We start from the raw sequence: 19,936 nt of genomic DNA, 5'->3' as shown, positions 1-19,936 counted from the left end.
AGGACTCCACACCCCTGATTAAATGCTCTGAAACATGTAATCTACAAAACACAGAGAGCCAAAGTGCCCTCGCAACAGCTTTCCATGAAAGTTACAGAAGCATCTCCTGAACTGCTCAGCCACAGGACAAGAGTCACTGAAGGCTCCTTCTAGAGCAAGAGAAAAATACATATCCCATTTACATGAGAATAATTCAGCTTCCCCTTCAGCACCCTGACACTAGAATACCTCTGGATTCTTCAATCCTAAGATTTGACCAAGATTTCTGGGAACGGAAAGCCTGTGACAGAATGCTTAGAAACAGCACATACTATCAAGGTGCAGTCCAGACACTCAGTGACATGAGCGGGTCTGAATCTCACTCTGCAACCCAAGCAGATACAAGTCAGCATATGACACCCTATACAAAGCAATTAGTGAGTCAAATCTCACCATTGGGACAAATGTGTTTGGTTAAATGGGGCCATACATCACAGCAATTTCTTCTCAAGTACTCTACTGACAGCACAATTCCTCCTACTGGTGGACGTGCCCTTAGATCCTTCTCTTTCAAATGTGGGGTCTACCCTGTTATGTCAACTGCCACTGAAGGGGCACAGACATCAGTGTGCCATGGTGATACCACTTGTGCACCCTGGGGACCTTCTGTGGCCAGGGGTGTCACACAGTACTCTGCAATACACCCCCATTCACCATTAACCACATCTGAGTTGTCTCCTTTTCCACGTGCCTTTACTAGTCTCTGATATTCCTCATTTCTCTGTTTGGTGCTTGTTCCAGATGCTATTCACGGGTCCCTTTGCTTGCTGCTGCACTGTCCCATTGTGAAAGAAAGGGGGACACTCCAGCCACTCCCTCACAGGGAGCCCTTCCCAACTACAGGATAGGAAACCCGACGGTGTTGCCAAGCTCTTTTCATCCTGAGAGAAGGGCTCAAGCAGTCATGCAGGGCGAAGAGGAAAATCAGAAGTTCACTCGATTTCTAATATCACAACGTATCATTGAGCCTTGTGCTGAAGGACTTGGTCAAGGAGTCACGAGGGGGCCACATCTCAGAGGAGTCTGTTAGGTTTGTGGTGCTCCAGTCTCACGGGTATTTAATCAGCGTCATGAAATCCAGGCTGGATTTCACCTGCACTTCAACATTCAGCCTGCAGCCTCCTCTTTCCCCCGCTAGAAGGGGCTAAGAACCAGCCACGGCAGAGCAGGAGCAAGGGAGTTTCGTTATGGACCAGTTCAGGGCAAATCCCAGCGCATGAAACAACTTCAACACTTCCTCTGCCTGTTAGGCTCTGCATTAGCCCCAGTCCAGAAGGGATTCAGTGTCCCTACAAAGCAAGATCTCTCTGCTTGAAAAGCTGGCACTTTGGTTTCTTAACGCTATGGTGAGCTGCTTTGGGGTGATTTCAGTACTGAAACGCTGTAACATCATTGCATAACTCAACACAGCGCTGCTCACTTGAAACACTCTTCAGCCTTCAACACCCCATTTTCAAACACTGGGTGCAAGAAGGTAAAACAAGGCACCACTTCTTCCAGATGAAGCTGGAAGGGTTTACGGTTTCAGGAAAGTAAAGAAAATAGCAAAGACACAATGATGCAGTAGGAGGGAGATAGATCTAGGCAGGGTGTTTTGTTCATAGAAGAGGCAATTTTATATTTAAAGAATTAAAAGTAACAAGTTTACGAACTAATACAAGGCAACACTTTATTAGAAAAGGTCACACAGCTGCCCCCGGCAATCCCCAGAGCAGGGTGCTGGCTAGAACCAGGCTCACTCTGCTTAATCACCCACTCCAATGGTGATGTCTATGAGGCCAGCAGTGAACCCCCAGATACCCACAGTGCTCACACCTCTCACAGAGGGGTGCAAAGTTAAACTCACAGCTCCAGCGCATATAAATGCGTCATTGAGCTACCTTGTGAAGGCCCATTAGTACATTCACAGCAGTGTCAAAAACATCTGATGTAGCTTTCTTCTTGCTGTGCTTTACCAGACCTACAGAGTGTGATACAACTGAGAAGCAAACCAAAAAGTTTGCAATATTACAAGAAGGCATCACCCTACTTGCTTTTAAGCCCAGCCCAAGAAACCAGGCATCTCCACAACACCCCCAACTTCAGGTTGCTCCTTTTAAGCCCGCCTTCCCATGCAGGTGGTAACAGCAGGTACAACAAGGTGAGCACAACAACATCCACCCTCGCACCACCCCTGAATTGTGCTGACCCCTTCCTGGCCAACACAAGCTTTCTGCACTCCAGGATGTTTCATTCACTTAGGACAAGAGGAGAGTACAGAGTAACACTCCCTCACCTTCCTTGGTGAGGAAAATAAACACACTTTCTGGTCAGGAGTGCCCTACTCCCAGCTGTGCTTTGGAAGCTACAAGAAGCCACTATGTGCTTCTGTCTTTCTAGCAGGCAGCTCTTGACTGGTCTTTACTGGGGGCACAACCAACTTTTACAACACTCCAAGGAGACAAGGCAAGCTCCTGCCAGGAGAAGAGCTGGGACACAGACCTGGGGGTGACTGCTGTTCACTTTGCTTTTGCCTACAGCCAGCTCTACTTTTCTGCCATTAGCTGTGGGGTAGGGGAGATGACACAATGCACAACCAACATGAGTAGGTGTTTACTGCCAGTGCTCTGCCAATGCCTCCTTTTCAATGCTGCAGTGAGGTTTTTCCTGAGGAATTAACTTTGATAACAGTTCATACAAGGAGATTTTCCCCTGTGTGACAACACTGTCCCTGTTGGGCTGCAGATATCAGGGTCATAGTGTCCCTAATGCCCTGACCAACCTCACCTGGGACTTGTACTCACACACCCAGCCCCACTCATTAGCACAGGGGTTCAATTTAAACCCAACTCTGGCTGCTTAGTCTTGGTCTATGCCTGCTTTGTTTTGCTGGGTCTGGATTGCAGACTTTTTCCCACCCTTAATTTTCACTCTGCCTTATTGCTGTGAGCTTGTCTGATGACCTGGATCCTTGGTGATGCTGCTTGCTGTTCCTCAGCCTGCCTAGCTTTTCTGACTCTGGTGTTGTGGTGCAAACACTGACTGGGGGGAACCCTATCCTGCTGGTCCTGGGATCCCCTTGGCTCCTGGTTTCTTGTCCCTTTAAAGGGCAGCAGGTATTTGCTATTGGTGGAGAAGTGAGAGACTATTCAGCCTCTTCTCTTCTCCCCATGGTTAAACCTGATGACCCTCACCCTCAGAGTATGTGTTGATAAAGACCCTGGGGCTTTAGCAGGGACAGGGAGAAAGGCTATAGACTGCTTCAGAAAGTGAGGGCTTTTTGTTTTGCTTATTTCACAACTGGGTTTTAAATGATTAGTCTGAACAAGGGTGGCACAAAAAGGAGGGTGTTTTTAGGAGATGAGAAGGATATGTGCAATTAAATGACTAATAATAAAAGGCTTTTTGGTTCTGAGTAGATGTGCAACAGACATAAGGACTATGAATGGATTTTCAAGGTTTGGGAAGATAATTTAGTGCACTTTTCATATTAATGCTACATAAGACCTACATTTGTTTCTTCAATCTGTTGACTCATCCAGGATTTATTATTAATCTGCAGCCATAAAACAAGGTAGAGGACTTTCCTCTGCTTTTCAGTGCACTTTCTACTCTCTTGTTCTTCATGTAGGAGTGAATCTTTTGTTTATTAGAACAGTTGTAATCTCTGCAAATTCTTTCAGCAACCCACATGTAGGGGTTGGTGTTGATTTTACTTTTCATTTATTAGCAGTAATGCTTCTTTTTAGTATCGTAATCCTGAAACAATGTACCACGTGAGACTCCTGGTCACGCACATGATTGTTCAGGAAATGAGTGGCACCAGGAACTGCTCCTTTCCCTACACTCCCCTGGTATCCAAGCTTGGCTCCCACCTGGATCCCTGCAGGCATTGCCCACTATCCACCACGCAGAGCCAGTTGTTCTAGAGGCCTGTAATCATACTAATGGCAAAAACTGGTGTGCTTGAAAGCCACAATTCATTATGCTGTTCATCCTAGCACCTCTTGTGTTTGGGAGGGGTTCTCCACAGCAGTTATTTCTTCTTCTTCACTCAGTGGGAATACACTGGTGTGATTCATTGCTCTCTGCAGCGTGCTCTCCTGCAGTGGGTAGCATCTGAGTTTTGAAATGGGCAAAGACCATTGTAGTTTTTTTTTCCTCCACAACAGGTGAATTCACTCATTTGAAAAGCAATCCCTGAACAACAACTGTTTAAACTATTCTGAACAATATTTTTCTTTTTAATTGACTCTTCTGGCTTTACAGTTGTTTCTGAGGTTTAGGTGCTCAAGGAAGTTCCTGTTTCAAAAGCACATTTTCATTCCTGCAAGGCTCAATCTCTGGGGCATGACTTAACTAGATAATTTTGATGGTGGCTGTATTTAAGTAGGGAAGTTATGGAACTGTATGTATGAAGGAGGTAATTTGGGGCTTCCTGTATGAATAAAGTGTCCTGATACATAAAATGGGAAACACCATTAACACGTTGTGGGATATGGGGTTATGGACAGCAGCACTGCAGCTGAGCCAGCCAATGGGTGCCCTCCTTCTGTTGAGTTTTGGTTATGTCTGGTTGAGACTAGAGGTATAAAAGGGGAGTGATTTCTACAATAAAGAGATTTCTTTTGCATGCATAAGGGGGTCTGTCTCTTTGTTCCCCATTGCTAAAACACATGATTTCTTCACTTGCCTGGCTGGAGCCATGGTCAATGACCTTCCTTGCTCAAATGCAACAAGATCTGCCAGCTAGGCCAATGCAGCAGGGAGGGGAGGATGATGCAATCAAGAGGCTGGACAATTATTTTTGGAAACTAACTAACTTTACAGATCAGCATAGCAGTTAAGGTGACAACATACCTGTTGTAAGAGCTTTGGAAACTGTACTGGGCTTCCTTTCAGGTACTACCTGAAAAGGAATGTTATGAAACACCAAATGGTTCTTTTTATAGTGCAGGGACATGTGTTTGGCATGTGGGGAAACAAGACTGATCCTTCCCTTTCTCTAGGTTCTGGTAGAGGAAGCAGCCTCTAGGGTTCCCCTCATCCCCCTGTGTGGTGACCCAGCACAGGACCCATGGACACGTCCAAATTCACTCTTTCTGACTTACAGTTGTACTGTGCTGCTTCCTTGCCCCTCACTACCCACCTTATGTCCCTGGTGGGAACAAAAGTGGGAAGTAAATTAAGCCATACAATTTGTATTCCTGTCAGCACTCTGGTCTAGACCACATAAAGAATGGTTTTGAAAAAGATCAATTTGCTGAAGTTAATTGGCATTAGAAGAGGGAAGGTATCAGTAACAGTTTTATTTTATTTCCAAGCGTCTAAAATAACTATACACACACAAAAAAAAAAAAAAAAAAAAAAAAAAAAAAAAAAAAAAAAAGGCAAATTAATCAGCAAAGTATCCTCATTGCAGCCAAGCTGCACACACACATGGATAGGGATTGCTACAGGCAGCTGAGCCTGCAAACCCTGCATAGCAACCAGAATAACGTGAAGTATTAGGGCAAAATTAAAGAAAAAACACAGAAGAAGAGACAGAAGGAGGCAGACAATGGCAGAACTGTAGATGCAGAGGGTCAGAAATCAGCCAAGTGATAGGAGTGAAGTTCACCCAGACCTATTTGTGTGTACCTGCCACCAACTTCCACAGCCCTGGTGTGCTTTTCCAGGGTCCCAAATGGGCAGGGCATTGCTCCTTTGGACAGCCCTGTGTTCCACAGGAGTGAAGAGCAGTGGGTAGAGCAGGTTTTTCCACTGACAGAGACTCCTGGAAGACCAGCAGCCAGAGGAGTTTTGGCACATGTGCTGGCACATGACCTGGAGGCAGGAACTCTGGCTCTTGGGATGCCTCGATGTTATCAGAGCTGTGTCGCTCTCAGGGCTTTGCAGGAAAATTGCAGAGCTCTTCAGCTGTTTCAGGTTGGAGATTATTTCACAACATGAAAGCTTGTTTTTCTTAGTCATCTTTAATTTTCTTAGTCATTTTCAACTAGTCTACACTCTGGATTTAAAATTGCTTGTGTACAGTCTGGGTGCAGAGCTGAGCAGGAATGGATTGCTCCCAGCTGGTGTCTGCGTGGGAAGGAGACAGCTGAATTCCCAAGAGATCTTTGGGACAGAAGTACTCTCAGCAATTCCCCAGCATCAAGTGATTTGAGATGGGATGAGGGGCATGGACCAGAACTGGCAGACCTGGATGCTGTGACCATGGCTGAAGAACAAGGTGAAGTCAAAGAGTCCTTCCAGGAAAAAAAAAACAGCTCAGGGATGTGGATGCTGCACCTGACACTTACATGGGAAAGAGGGAAGCTGCAGCCCTCCCTCCAGCAAATCCTCCCCAGCCAGTGCTGAATCTCTCCCGGGCATTATTCCTAACTGAGCAAACCCCCCTGCCTCAGACACTGTTTTCTTAGGCAGGAAGATGCAAACTCTGGAATTTGATGGTGTCTGCAGGGTGACATATTCTCCTATGTGCACAGGATAAGGGGTACAACTCCACCAACTACAAAATCCATGTGTTACTAAAGTCTTGGCAAAGGCTCAGCCAGAGAAGACCAAGAGAGAAAAACTGCATTAGGAATAGGAGCAAAACCTTTTCTTTGTAAGTGTGGGGTATCTGCAAGCAGTCCAGCAAGACAAAAGGTTTTGTGACCGTGCCTGGAAGAAAGCTGCTTTCTTCCTCCTCCTTTCCCATTTTCCAATGCTCTTGGGAGAGTGATGCTGATCAAGTCCAGGCAAAGAGGGAACTAGATCAGAAGAACTGGAGCTGTGAGACCTCAGTACTTCCTTTTCTCTTTGTGAAAGGGAGAGATGGGGAATTGCATGGCTGGATCTGGAAATGCTGCGCTAAAGCAAACACTGAATACTCACCATCTGGATGGTGGGTAACTGCAGCTCGCTTGCAAAACTTTCCACAGGAGGCAATGTTGTCCCCTGGAGCTCTCCCTTGGGGATCCATCTTCCAAGGGATTGTCTCCTCACCCATGGCAGTTTTCTGTACCCCAGGAGAACAGTGGTTAACAGTAAGTAGCGGGAGGAGGCTGTGTCTCAAGGAGCTCATCTGGCCTGGTGCACCTGTCTGCTACCAAACAGGCTGGGAACAATCCCAGCCAGCCTGCTGGGAGAGGCTGGGATGAAGAGAATTCAAAATGTCTATGGTGAAATCTTGCCTTTATTATCCTAGTCACTAACATCCCACATATTTCAAGGAGACCAGCATTTTACTCCCACGATCCAAAGACAAAGCAAAATAAATCCTGGTACTCTCAGCCACAGTTCAAAACTCTGATTTTTAGAAAATAGCATCCTAGCCTTGAAGAGTGGCCAAACACGCCTCCTTCTTCCTTCCTGGCTTAAAGCTTTGCACCCCTATTGCTAAAGTCTCCCGTGAGTTCAGCTGTCCAAACAGCCTGTAAAAGCCATAAACATCTCTCATTATGTCCTCCCATCTTTTTAACTGATCTTCGGGCTAAAGCATTGTTTGCCTTGCAGACTACACTGAAGACTGCTGCCCAGGTACTACATTAATTGTAATGAAATTATGATAAGCACACAAATGTTACATTAAACAAAAATATAGACTGTGAAATAAGGTAATACAGGGAAAATTCCTGTGGATCCTATCCAGTTGTACTATTGGTATGTCCAATAACTGAAAATTATCTTTTTTTCTCTGGTGAAGACTTGATGAAAAGAGAGGCAAGATAAAAAAAACTTTGAGAGCAAAAAGAAATTCTTCATTGGGGTATGCCAAAATGATTCCTCCAAAATCTCCCTATTTCATAATTTGTAGCTTTTTACTGCAATTTAACAATCATATTGTTAAGCATCCAGTCAGAGACAGAGGCGTTGTTGCGAATGCACAGTGCAATATTGTGAATCAAGTCCACTCCCAGGCTGTGGATGGTATCCATTTCTCTATAACTGCTCACTGATGACATTGGTTTTTGATAGTTTGTTGTTCCTCTGTGTCCAGAAGTGGTAGAAATGTGTTTTTCTCAGAAACCTCTTCCATTACAGGGCAAGAGATGTGTGTGTTACACATATGGCTGGTGTTCAAATTGAATGGAAATGCAGAGCTTTGCATCACCCATTTATTGTTATTTGTGGCCATCACTGCACATCCGAGCTGCCCTTAAACCACAGCTCCAGAAGCAGAGAGGACTTTCAGATATGTTTCTGGTTATCATTTATCAATGCTGGTTTTAGAATAAGGATAAGGATACAGGACTTATCTACATCCCAACAGGAATAGACTACTATATAAAATACCCTGCACTCCTATAAATGCAATGAAATGTTCACAAACAAAGTTCTCTGGAGACCAAAGCCCATGAGTATGTCCCTGTAGTTGCTAACAGAGAATGCTGTGCCCTGGGAGGCAGTGGTATTTTTCTCCTTTGTGGCTTGGCATCCAATTTGATTCCTAAAATTCAATGCTTTTCTCTTTTCCTTCCTCCATATTGTCAGGTGATTCTGGTTTATTTGGGGAAAGAAAATTTATTTAGCTTAATTCTTGCTCTACACCCTCTCCACTGACTGGGGATATGAAGCTCCTGGAAGGAAGAAAAGACACTTTAGTCTACATGAGGGAACAAATGGAAGAGGGAAGGGAAGAGCCTCGAGCTGGTGATGCTGTCTTGATGTGGCACTTTGAGTTCAGCAGCAGAACCAGAATTTGTTAAGTCACCACGATGTCAGGGATTTGGGTCTGCACCAGTAACATCATGTCCCAAGGCCCACCTGCATTCCTAGGTACCTGGGCTTGGAGGTGCTCAGTGTTTCAGGAAGCTGCCCTCAAATATCCCTGTCCTAGAATGTTTCTGGGGCTGCAGAGGCTGTTCAGGACCAGGGCAGCACAAAGGTGTTGCCAGAGGAAGTCATTCCTTCTGGGCGAAAAGACATGACCTATTTCATGGCAGAGGAAAACTTACGGCAAGAGTCCTGGGTGAATCCCTCAGCTTTACATTACCTCATTTCAGCTGGGGATTTAAGGGAGCTTCAGAGCTTCTTCCTAAGTGTGGCTGAATGTGTGAGTCAAACGTTCAGACTTTACAGTGCTCCCAGTGTTTGGGCAGTGCCTGCAGTGGGGCCACGCATGTGTGGCTGCTAGAGTCAATATCTGTGGAGCTCCCAGAGCCATAAGCACCACCACGGACAATCCAAAAATTAGGATTGCCAGGAGATGCTGTATATGATGAACACCACACAGTTGTAATTAAGACCCTTGGTGGAATCCTACTGGCGACTGAGAGACGGCGAAATTCCGAGTTCTGATCAGAAGCTGAATTTACTGAGCATGCAAGGCATTTATATGGGGTTTTTCTTGTATGGCACTTATATAGGGCTCTATTTTGGTAACAATTTCTCATTGGTTATGCATTCTTTATAACATGAAGTCACCTAGTATCATTGTCTTATCACAGGTTTTCACAAGATGTTTCTTGGTCACTTATTCGCCAGGGGGCCTTTATCTATGTCTGTCTCTGCCACGGTTTCTCCTTGATCAGGCCTAAGATATCAGGCCCTTTTATCAGTTCCATTATGCTCTCTGTTTCATTCCCCATAGAATCTTTCCGTGATAAAACAACTCATGAATACAAAATTAACATTTGCACATGTGCCTGCCACCATTATAGCCCACTTTCACCAATTTGCCTATTGTTTCCATGTGTTTCAAAACCTGAGACACAAATGCACTTGACCTAATTAACTCCTATAGGGAGAAGTCATGAAGAAAGCAGATATAAAATCTGCACTTAAGGTCTGATAAAAAGAAAAAAAACACCAAAACAGACAAAAAAAAAAAAAAAACAAAAAAAAACAAAAAAACCCCCCACCAAACAAAAAAAAACCAAAACAAACCCCACCCTCCCCTTAAAAAGGCTAGTAGTCTTAAAATTGTACTTTTCCCTGGTTCTGTTTAGTCCTTGTTTTTTAAAGCTGCTGTAATTACAAGTAATCCCTAAGATCCTTGTTGCTGGAAAACATGAGGAAGAATTTGTTTGTATTCTCAGTGTGTGTCTTGCAGGCATTTCATAGCACGCTGTGCATAGTCTTTTCTTGCTTCCTTCTGTATGAAGAGTTTTCTTTGCTGGTTGTTTCCTATAGTAACAAAACAGATAAAAAAGAAAAACCCTTGTTAAACCACAAAAACTAGCAAGGGATTGTGTGTAGTGCCTGAAAGGAACTTTTAAGATTCCCAGTTAGAGACATGAGTTTAGTCAGGAAATGATGTCTTGTTGCCATGATGCCACTTTCTATGTACTAACTGTGCCCCACTTTTCTCATGTTCTCTCCTGTATATTCTCTGTACATGGCTTATCTGTGCACTTCCAGTCTCCTGAAGGCTCCTTCCTTTCATAGCTTCATACCCCTGGGTAGCTCATATATCACAGGAAACAACAATAACCCCACCTTTCAGTAATTTGGGAGAAAGGAGAGGTATTAAAATCTGCTTGAAGTTGCTGCGGGTGTGTGAGAAGCTGAGCACAAAGCTCTGAGCAAGACTGCAGTAGCAGCGTGGTCAGGATTTGGGGGCCATGCTGCTGAAAGCAAGAGGTGTATGTCAGCGTATGCTTCATGCAACACTGATCATTTTGTACTATTTAACTTTTTTGTTGACTTTCAGCCTGCAAACGCAGATGTGCTGTCATTCAGATGCTCAGCTAGGCACAGTTATGTGCTCTTGGCATCATACTGAGTGTCTGAATGGAGCCTCTTGGCACCAGCCTGTTTGGAAGAGAGCTTTTTGCCTGATCATGTTCTCATTAGTATCTGAGCTGATGAACGACATTCTCTGCATTTCCATGTTCCTCGATATAGATCTGGCTTCTCTCTTCAGTCTGGGCTAAATGCTCAGGGGGAGCTGGCTGGGGAGCCTGTTGTCTGCACTGCTGAATCCATCCATGCAAACACTGGGAGAGCCTGGGGAGCAGCCTGCCTGATGGCAAGTCCTGCAGATCCTGTGAGTGTCCAGAAGAGTTAGTGTACTTGGCCATGGTAAGGTCCTTGATACTTCCAAGAGTGAACTGCTTTTACTGATCTACAGTAGTAAAATGAGACACAACGGTAGCTCAGCCACTGCCAAAATGTAGGTCTCTCCCTGGCCCCTCCTCATAAATAGCTTAGCTGGTTTTAGTTTGTGTTGCTGTTTTAGCTCCAGCCCAGAGAAAATCTGCCCCAGAAGTGTTGCTATCACTCTCCTATCACTCTTTCCTCTCCCCACAAGCAACGACCCTTGAAATCCTTTTGCAGTGCCATCAGCCTTCTGTCACTGTCCCCCTTTGTATCTCTGTGAGAAACTTCTCCTTGAGCTTTGTTTGGCCTTTTCTGCTGGAAGGAAACCCCAAATGCCCTCTCCACACACAAGAGCAGGTATAACTCTCAGAAAAGGTGGCAACTGCATTCCCTGGATCAGTGCCCACCTCTGCTGCCCTAGGTGCTTTTCCTCTTTACATTCCATTGACGAGAGAGCCTCTTCTGCCTTTCTCACCGTCACTCAAACAGCAAAGGAGCACAGGCAGAATTCGATTGAATGAACATATTTTGCCTGCCCTTTTTACATTTGATGTCTCTCTCCAGTTGTTGGGTGGTTTTGCTCTGTGTGTGTGAGCACACAGATGGCTCCTCTAAGCACGTCGGCCCCGGATGATTGCTTGTTAATTTTTGCTTTGGGCTATTTTGAGCTTTTCCCTCTGCTCCCAAGAGGACGCTGGTGTGGTGTGACGATGCCGGTGTGCCACCTAGTGATTGAACTATTCCCTTGTCACACATCATTTATCGGAACACTCAGTGCACGTGTTTTGGCCCATTTGCCCATGGTCACCTGGATCGCAGGTAACCTGTGGCAATGCCTGCAGCCCCTTTTCTCTGCTCAGCCTGTCCAGGCAGAGGGGATCCCACTGAACTGTTTTTTTTTCCTGCTTATTTCGCTTCATTCCTTTTTAAACCCTTTGTACCTCTTTATACTGTATTATCTGCAGTCTCTCTGATGTGGGCAAGAAATGGGAGATCATTTCAGGGGTGCTGGCTGCCAGCTTGCAGGTCATGCATGGCCATAATCTAATCCATCAGGCAATATTTTTGTACAACACAAAAATTTAGCACTAGTACATGTCGATCAGATGCTCTGGGGGAATCTAGACAGTGTTTAAAGCCCTTTAGGCATGAGTGGTATCATTGCAGATATTTATCTGCTTTACACCTCATAAAACCACTTCTGAACTATTTGGGCAGATCCAGGCTGGGTGAGCAATAGATGGTCCTAGGGCTGGAACTGAGGCCTTTTTGTCAGGGTTTTGTGCCTGCTGCCCACTCCCCAGATTCCCAGAGGCACACAAGAGATTGGCAGGGTGGAAGTGGGCGAAGGCACTCGGCAGAGAAGTGCATCACAGCCGGCTGACCTGTGCTGCCCTGGCAGGTATGCTCTGTTCCCAGGTGCAGACGCCTGACCTCCCGCCCGGTTCCTGCAGCACCCTGGGGCATGGGCGCTGCAAAAGAACTCCCGATAGTTTACAAGCAGCTGAGCAGGACAGGTTTAGACCCTCCCAAAGGTTCAAGTCCTGGCACTGTACCCTTTCCCTGGATGCTGCTGGGAAATCCAGCTGGGTGCTGGGTGCAGTTGCAGCTGCAGAGTGATACAGCATGCTAGGAAGGGACTGAACTCCATTCCGGGGCTCACTACTCACCTGCTATGAGTCATGCAGCAAATTATGCTGCAGAGGCTGGTACTGCTCGGTCAGTAACCACTGTCACAGCTGCCCTTCAACAGGAACTCAGCTGCAGGGAGAAACACGGTGACAAACAAACTGAGTTCCGCAAGAAGATGGGGCAATTAATGAAAGGATAAGTGTAGGAAGTCAACAAACTTTACCACTGTAGATCTGTGTTGGAGGTCAAGATGAGCAATTAATGCTCCTAAAAGCCTAAAGAACCTGTCCTTTCCTCGTAGAGCAGCTGTGGTGTGGCATCTCTGAATGTTGTGAGCTTTTTGATAATGACCTTTTTCTCATTCTCAGAGCAAAGGTCTGTTCAGGCAGAAGGTAAAGCTGCTACCTGGAGCCTGGGGCTGGGTCTCTCTGCCTTTGCCAGCAGCTGTGAGAGATGAAGCATCCCAGACACTTTTCCACCCCTAGCTGTACTTGAGGCATCCTTTGGAAGCACAATTTGTGTCTTCCTGGCTCCTCCTACAGTGCTGTTCCTCCTCTGATCCCCCAGCTAATTGTCCTTAGGTCTAGAAGTTTACTAGGGCCCCATGTAATGGATTTATCCTCTCCTGATAAACCACAGCATTGTGAGGTGATCTGGGATGTGACAGCAATGGCAAGAAGTGGTTACTTTGTTCAAGGAACCTCAAAGTGTGATTCAGCCATAAGTCATTGTTACAATCAGTTGACCATCCTGTGGAATATGTTGTTCTTCTGGCAGGGGAGCCCATGGAGGTGAACCTTCCCTTCCTTGCACACCACAGGCCCCTCTCTCAGCTACAACATCCCACAAGGCAAGAGGTGCCAGCTGTGGATTTTGTTTTCCTTCAATTGCATCATTAAGGTGAAGTGTTGTTGTGAGGGTGGGGGCTTACTCACTACATGCAGTGCTGCAGGATTCCCACTGTTGCACTCATTATTCTGGAGTTCAGCAAGACTGACAGTCACATCTAAGTGTGGTAGCAGAATCTCTACCTGTGCAAACACTGCCCGGGTGTTGTACACCGGGATTTATATAGGATTTATACAGCTGCAGTGCAAGAAAATGGATTAATGTGGACATTGTGGGGCATCTTAGATAGGAATGGTGCTTATGAAGCTTTTCCTTGAGAGGGAGGACACTCTTTGCCCTTATTTACTCATATTTTATTCATATTTATTCTTCTACAAGAAAAGCTTCTGCCAGTACCTGGGCAATTACTAGAGCACAGCAGCATAAACTGGGATTTCATTGCTTTCATGCTGTCTTGTTCCTGATAGGTGAGCCAGTAGGACTCCCACCTGCCCTGTGGGAAACAAGAATGTTGGACTGAATCCTTCCCAAATATTTCTGAGGTGTGGAAATGCAGGAGCTGGAGGCCTGAGCATTTCAGGCAGTTTGTAGAGGAGGCTGTAGCAGAGCCAGGGGGTGGCTGCAAGCTGTGCCCTGTGCCAGCAACGTGCCAAGCTCTGGCAATGAGCAGCAGGCTCTGAATCTCCTCACCTGCTCAGGTAAGCTGGGAACTGAACCCCACTTTCTCTGAGAAGAGACCCTTTCTCCAGTGCACCACAGATGTGGCAAGAACTGGAAACCCTGATTTTGCTCTCAGCCCTTTGAACGTGGGGATGAGGGGTGAGAATGCTGAGCTCTGCAGCTCCTCCTGAGCAGCCCCATGGTTGCCTCGAGGTTCCCAGGTGCCTTGCAGGGAGAGAAGAAGATGCAGCTGTGGATGTGATGATCTTCCCTGGATAATAACACTGCAGGCAGGTCTGATACTTTTGATACTCCAACCAGCCATGAGCGCCTGGGTGAAGAGTGTGCTTTTCCAGATCTTCCTTCCCCTCAGAAATGGTAAAACTTCACCGAGAGCACGTGGATCTCCTCCATGGCTAACTTGATACAGCAGAGCAAGGGACCGTGCAGAATAACAGCTCGTTACCACTGTAAAAAGCACACAAGACCAGGCGTAGTCCCACTGCGGAACCAACAAAGAAAAACAATCCCAGAGGAACAGACGGCTTTGCACGTGGAAGGCACACGGGGATGGGGCTATCCAGCGCTGAATGAAGGGTTTCTTTGCACACAGACTCTCTCTCATCGCAGGCAGGTGCATAACTTCTCCTGGAGTGACAGAGGGAAGGACCGGGGAGTGTAATGAGCAGCTGTAGGTTGGGTGGGAATGTCGGAAGAGGAATTTCCCTGAGACACTCAGGAGAGCCCGAGTCTCCTCTTCCTCCTTTGTTATGGTCCAGAGCAGAGGTGGAGGCGGGTGTTCAGTGCCGCTGTGGGGTTTAGCTACATCGGCCAAGATCAGCCCTCGTTTAAGTGTGAAGAAGCAGGACGATGTTCCTTCCTGTGTTGGAGATAGGATTCACTCCGGAGCATGGGCAAACGAGCTCTCCTGCGAGCTGCCCTCCCTCTGAAACACTTCGCTGTCCAGCTGGAGGTGACCTAACAGGTGAACAACATTCAGCCTTGAGAAAGGAAGAGCAGCCGCAGCTGCTGATGGTCCTGCCGTGGGGCTGGCGGGGAGATGGCGGCGTGCCCAGCAACACGCCGCTATCGGGGCGGACACGCGGGTATCGGGGTCGACAGCTGCTGCTCGGCGACTGCTCCGTGTCATGCCGTGCCGCGGAGCCAACAACCTCGCCCCTCTCCCCGAAGAACGCCAGGCAGAGCACCGACTCCTCCGCTCGGAGCCGCCGCGCTGGGCAATGGCGGCGCGCATCGGCAACTACAGCTCCCAGCAGACCCCGCGGCGGCATCTCCCGGAGAGCGCATGCGCCCCCCGCGAACTCCCTTTCCCGGCAGGCCGGCCGAGAGCGCGGCCCCCGCCCGGCTCCCTCACGGCCGTGACGCGCGCGCCGTGACGCAGCACGGTGACGCAAAAAAGTGTGCGCCCTCCATAACGATCGCGGCCGCCGCGGGGTGCGCGGGGCCGACAGCAGGGGCCGGGGGCGGCGGCGGCACCGCGGGGCAGCGCGCAGGTACGGGGGTCGGGGCGGGCGGGACGCGCCGCCGCCGCTTGCCCGGAGCCTTGCCGGGCCGCGTTGGTTGGCGGCCGCGGCCTCCGCCCCGGGCAGGGGCAGCGGCGCGGGGTGAGGGGGGGGGGCAGCGGCGCGGGTGTGGGGGGGCGCCTCAGGGGCGCGGGGTCGGCTGCGGGTCCGCCCCCGCGCTAGGGGGCGCCCTCGGGGCGGGGGGCCCGGGCTGTCCCCCCCGGCCCGTGCCGTCCCCCCCGGCGGGGCCGGGCCTGCTCCGCCCCGCCCGCCCCGGGCCCCCGCGCCCGGCCCGCCCCCCGCGCCTGGCGCTTCCTCCTGCGCCGGGCCCGCTCGGGCGGGAGCCTCTCCGGCTTCTCGCTCCCCCCGCTCTGCTCTCTGCCGACCTGTAAACGCTGGGGCCGTGCGTCCCGCCGAGCCGGGCGGTGCGGCACCCCGCGGGAGCTGTCACCGGCCGCCCCGCCAGGTGCTGCCGCGTGTTTCCCCTTCAGCCGCGCAACAGGAATTGATGTTGAAACAGAGCAGGGCTTTTTTTTTTTTTTATTTCTCTGTTTTGGGTTTGGTTTTTTTTTTCTTTCTTCCTCTTATTTTGTCCCCAACAGAAATTTGTTCCTGTTTTTGGGGCTTGTCCTACCAGATCAGAACGTAATTCTAAGTTTGTTTTGTAAAAGGAGAAATTTCAGGAAACGGAATAACCTTGTGGTTTTCCCTGTCCTTAAAATGCCTTAATTAAAAAAAAAAACCACACAAAAACAAACAAACAAAAACCCAAAAAGCAAACAACCCAAAAAAACTAAAACAAAAAAAAACTAACCCAAAAGACCATCAACAAACAACAACAGTTTTAAAATAAATACTTAAAAGTAACATTCGGGATACCTTCCGTATAACAGTCAATTTGTATCTCTGTTAAACAGGGAAGTTGAATAAACAAAGACTTCCCTCAGCGTAGGGCAGCAAACCATGTTTTTGTGCTCGAGAGATTGTGAGACTTTTCTTACTTGGTGGTACATTATTTCCACAAGTGAACTTCAGTGTTGACAGTTGGTGATACTTTGACTTCCACGTGGTTATTTCGAGCTCAACAGTTTTAGATGGAGAGCTGTCAGGTGCCTCGCCTCTCTAAGGGATATTTGTGATGAGAGGGAGAATTTTTATTTTTTCTTGTTTTTCTGTTAAAACATCAGTATGAAAGAACCTGCAGATGTATTGCTGAGCTTTGCTGGGCAATTAACTAGATTGCAACTTATTAGTGTTACATTATTACATTAGTCTTCTCCTCTACATTGTGTCTTCAGCCAGGCTTAGAATTTTGTTTGGGAGCAAGGTAAAACTGGACTATTTAAGCTGGTCCAAAGTGCGGTTACTAGAATTTGAGTTGCCCCTGTGCGTGTGAAATTACAAATCTTCATGTAATTTTTGTTCATTTAATGTGCACATTAATTTAAATGTGCAGTCTTTCCACAAAGTTGATTAAAATTGTGGTTTTCAGGAGATTTTTTTTTTGCTTGAAGTATATTATTTAGTTTTATTATTTAAATTGCTAAGTTAGGCCTTTTGTGTTCATTTCCCAGACAACCAAACGGTTGGTTTTCAGATTTTACAGGTATATTTATATTCACTAGGAGGTTTCATGCTTTCAAATGTTTTTCTGTGGGAAGTCAGTGTGTTCAGAACCTCCCAATCATTTCCCTGAGCACAGCCACAATAAGGGGATGAGCTGTGGTGGTGTTGTGGTTAGTGTGAGGCTCCAGTGGACAGGAGGGTGGCGCTGAATTGCTCCAGCTGTTCCAGGCACTGAATCAGGGTTTGTGGTTAGAGGTCGCTGGGATTTTATTTCCTGGCTGTTCAGAGGTGTCTCACTAAGGTGACTCAAGCACTGAAGTGTCTGAGGTTTCAAAAACATGTGAGTAACTTGAGGAATCTGTGTGTCAATACTCTTTGGGTTTCCTTTTTATGTCAAATTCTTACATCTAAGCTCAGAGGGGTGCAGTGCCCATGAAGCCTTTGCTGTGACAGAAGTCCCAGGTAGTGTTTAGGATTAAAGCAGTGCCAGGTGTGCTGCAACAGGGATATGTGGGCTTTCAGTGGCACTGGCCACTGTGGGAGTGAAGACTGCAAATATTTGTCTTTCAAAGTCAAACCCTTTGAGTAAGTGCTTTATGTTTTGTTAATATCGATTCTAAGTATATTTTGGCAGTAGTGCTGTTGGGGAAAAAAAAAATCCCATTCCTTAGCTTATTGGATGCTGAAACTGAAATTTGTAGTAGGCTGTGATTTTCAAAACTTACTAAGTGAAAAAAATTACATCCCCTGCCTCCCCCCTGCCCCCAATTTTAAATCTGATCAGTTCTGCTGGTTCTTGGAGAGCAATTTAAGATGAGGTTTTTTACAGCAACTTGTTCAAGGGGTATAGTGCAAGTCAGAGAGCTGTTCTCCCGGGTTTCCTCTCCATCAGCCCAGGTGTGTTGCTGACAGTTACAGGTTAGTTCATGTCATTTACGTTCTTGTCTTCTCTGCAGAGCTCTTTGCTTTGATTTAAGATGGAATTCTTGAAAAAAGTGAGCACAATAGGTTTTTTCTGTGGTGCCATCTAAAATAATTGTATTTGTTTGGATAGATTGGGAGAGATAAGCCTGTGGAAGAGAGGAGAAGCCTTGGTGAGACACTGACTGTCACTGCTGTGTCCCAGTAGAAGAGGTTGCATTTTTATGTTATAACTTCATTTCAGGAAAACAGCTCTCTGTCAGCACCGGTTATTTAGACCAATAATGTGCCTTATTGAGGCAATGCTCTGGGTTTTAGGGATAGCTGGGATTTTTCACTTGATTTTGGCATGGCACGAAGTGTCTCAGAGGGCAGTGTGAGCAGGTCCCGTGGTCTTCCAGGAGGACTGTGACTTTGTTCACCTGTTGCAGGTATTGCTGGACCTTTGCTATTTCCCAGCAGGAACAGTTAGGGGTTGTTAGAGGAAGTAAATTGTTCTCCAGATTGCAGGAGAGCCTGCACAGGCCCTGTACAAGCTCTGAGGTCACAGGGACCTTTTTTCTATATCCCTTGAGTACAGAATGAAGGTGGGGATGTCTGAAATGGTTGAATGTGGATTCTGTTACTGCACTTGTCCTCTGAGGCCCAGAGTGGGTTTGTCTGAATGTTTTTCTGCGATATTTAAAAGCTCTGAAGTGCTGCTAGCAAGTGGTGTTCAGTTAATGAAAAAGGAAATGGAGCTTTATGAGCTTAGAGTAGTTGTTATTTTCAAAGGTGTTTTGGGGGGGGGGGGTGTGTGTACAATCTCATTATGTTTTTGCCTGCATCTAGGTAGTGTTTCTTCCTAAGCAATTCATGCATTTGCATTGAATTTCCTGATGTAGTTCTGAAATGAACGAGGGAATAATGAATGCCCTAGATAAAATCATAATTACATGAGGTTTAGGAAGCACCACCTTTCTTCATGCTTAGGTAATTTTTTTTTTGTTTTCATATGCCCACTTCATATAGTACTTATCAAAATGGTGTTCTTGTAGTCACAGCTCTATCTTTTTGTAGTCTTTAGGTAATGACTTTTGTGCAGTTTCTGTCAGTTTAATCTTCAGCCAGTGTTCTTAACTTCCTGTTTCCCATTTAATCAACCAGTCACAGTACATTAGATTCAGAAGCACCTATGAGACAAGAGGTAGAACTGTAAGATTCTTCTTCCGTTCCCTGAGTGAGGGAAAGTTTTAAACCAATTGGAGGTGTCCAGCACAGTTAAAGGATGGTGATGTTTTTCAGAGACAACTTGGGCTATAAATGTGTATGTAATCTATGCTATGCCTGCCTTTAGTGTCTGTCATTTGACTGACTCCTGAACGTGTATTTCAGGAGTTGGTGTGTATGTCACTGTCTTAAATACTTATGCATTTAACACTGGTTTGAAAACTTTCTCTGGGTCAGTTATGACAGATGGGTATTTAATCTCATGACAGATGGATATTGGCTATGTTATGGCTAATGAAATGCTGAAAATCTTTGTGTGCTTTTCGATGTGAAGAAATCTGTTTTGCTTTGTGTACTCTCCCCATACAAATACAAAGTCAGATTATAAATGAAGTTTGGGTATTCCTTCCTCCAGAAGTTACAACTCTTCACAGCAATCACAGTCTGTCAGGTTGGAAACTAGGAACACAGCAGTATCTTGAGACAGATTTTGTTCTAGTTTAGGCTGTTAATATTTCCACTAGGTTTTT

At 46.6% G+C, this 19,936-nt stretch overlaps 1 protein-coding gene across 1 annotated transcript in view; it reads left to right on the top strand.

Annotated features, from left to right (window-relative positions):
- The first annotated feature begins 15,622 nt into the window (after positions 1–15,622).
- Positions 15,623–19,936, top strand: part of DCAF1 (DDB1 and CUL4 associated factor 1) — a 47,898-nt gene continuing 43,584 nt past the window's right edge. The window contains exon 1 of the mRNA XM_066195304.1: positions 15,623–15,701. The gene's annotated coding sequence lies outside the window, so the exon portion shown is untranslated. The remainder of the gene's footprint in view (positions 15,702–19,936) is intronic.

This window comes from Chamaea fasciata, unplaced genomic scaffold, assembly GCF_029207755.1.
Source record: "Chamaea fasciata isolate MVZ Bird 193981 ecotype frontalis unplaced genomic scaffold, bChaFas1.0.hap1 SCAF_13, whole genome shotgun sequence".
Classification (NCBI taxonomy): Eukaryota; Metazoa; Chordata; class Aves; order Passeriformes; family Sylviidae; genus Chamaea; species Chamaea fasciata.
This window is presented reverse-complemented; position numbering and strand designations above follow the sequence as displayed.